Source organism: Cavia porcellus, unplaced genomic scaffold (genome assembly GCF_034190915.1).
Source record: "Cavia porcellus strain 051 isolate PalLab524CR breed Dunkin Hartley unplaced genomic scaffold, mCavPor4.1 scaffold_22, whole genome shotgun sequence".
Lineage (NCBI taxonomy): Eukaryota > Metazoa > Chordata > Mammalia > Rodentia > Caviidae > Cavia > Cavia porcellus.
In genome coordinates, this window is record NW_026947505.1 from 55,337,352 (window position 1) to 55,338,962 (window position 1,611).

The window sequence follows — 1,611 nt, forward strand, 5'->3', positions numbered from 1 at the left end:
GAAAGCTTCCTTCTGATAACAAATGAACTATTTCTCCTCACTAGAAGCATTAGTCATATTTATAGTAAAATCTGTAAGTAAAACCAAAGCTAATTCTGAGATTTGGGTTGTTGTCTGTATCTGACCATGTGACTCAAAATTTTTGGAACTAGTTTTCTGGAGTTTGAAAAAAAAATGGAGAATTGGGCTGAAGAAAGCCTAGAACACTGTAAACAGGTATCACCAGACAATTCTGGCCAAGGCTCAGAAGATCAGAATGTTAATAATTGTTATGACCTGTGCAGCTCCTGAGACTCCCAGGGTGAGAACCATGAAGGATGGTGAGAAGGTAAAAAAATAAAGACAAGACACAGAAAGCTGGAGCCCATCTTCTGGATGGAAGGAAAGGAACTGAATTACTAACATAGGGGTGTTGATTTATATATTTAGCAAGATAATGTCACATGGCACCCTTTTGCCTAGCAACCCATTGCTTGGATTGTTTAAGAGCTTGATGTTTTCTGGGCTGGAGCAGATTGTTCATGTGGTTTGCCCTAGATGCTCCTGACTCTCCATCTGGCCATGCCCTAGACCTGCATGTGTGATCATTTCCAGCTTTCGCAGCTCTCTACAGATCATTTTGAATGAAGATATTAAGCACTATGTTCTTTTTTAAAAATTTAAAAAAATTTTTTATTTTAAAGGGGATAAAATTAAACACAACAAAACAGAACATAAGAAAACAATGTAAATTTCAAAGCTAACCTGAGATCTTCACTATCATATTGTGTCTTGTTTTCTTCCAAATAGTTGTCCATGTCTTCACATACAGAGAATTAATACAAAACAACATAGTATAAAGCTGCTCTGAACTGAATGAGGAACGTGTTTTAGGTCTTCAAAACTAGACAATATGGAAGTCAATAATGGCTGTCGTAGAGTCTTTCGTTCTTTTCAAAATAGCTGTCCATACTTTCATGTATATTGAAGTTCAATAGAACAAAACAGGCAGCGGGGAGGGGTTGCTTGGTTTCCCAGCATTCCAGGTCCCAGCATGGCACGGGTTCCAGTAAATGCAGGTGGCTCCCTTCCTGGGCCGCCACAGCCTGCCACACTCACAGCTGCTCACCAGGGGTGGTAGGGGTTGCTTCAAGCTGTTTCTTTCTAATGAACTGACCATTTCACTGCCCAAGTTCTGAAATGGCCAACAGACCATAGAAAGACATCTCTTTAGGCTCCTGCTTGAAATCAACAGCATCAGGAAGCTGCTGGCCTTGATTCAGGGCCCGAAGACAATATTCTTGAGGTTTCAGGTGGGATAGAAGACTACTAGGGACTAGGACTAGAAGCCATTTATATTACATTTTTTTTTGTCTTTTTTTTTTTTTTTAATGGTACCAGGGATCAAACTCACGACCACACACTTGCAAGGCAGGTGCTTATGCCACTGAGCTAAATCCCCAGCCCCATATTACATTTTTAAAAAAATGTAATGCAAATAGTAATAAAAATATCAAAAGCACTCTTCTATGAAAAATAAAACATTTCTATAACAAAATAGAGTAATGGATAATAAATTGTGTATCACCATCTTATTTTGACAATGTGTCTACACTTTGTCCATGCCGTAAG

General features: G+C 38.8%; 1 non-coding gene across 1 annotated transcript; it reads right to left on the reverse strand.

Moving 5' to 3' along the window:
* Positions 1–1,131: 1,131 nt before the first annotated feature.
* Positions 1,132–1,268, reverse strand: LOC111756058 (small nucleolar RNA SNORA2/SNORA34 family). Its single transcript, XR_002790560.1, has one exon. It is a non-coding gene; the product is annotated as a small nucleolar RNA SNORA2/SNORA34 family (small nucleolar RNA).
* Between the last annotated feature and the right edge of the window lie 343 nt (positions 1,269–1,611).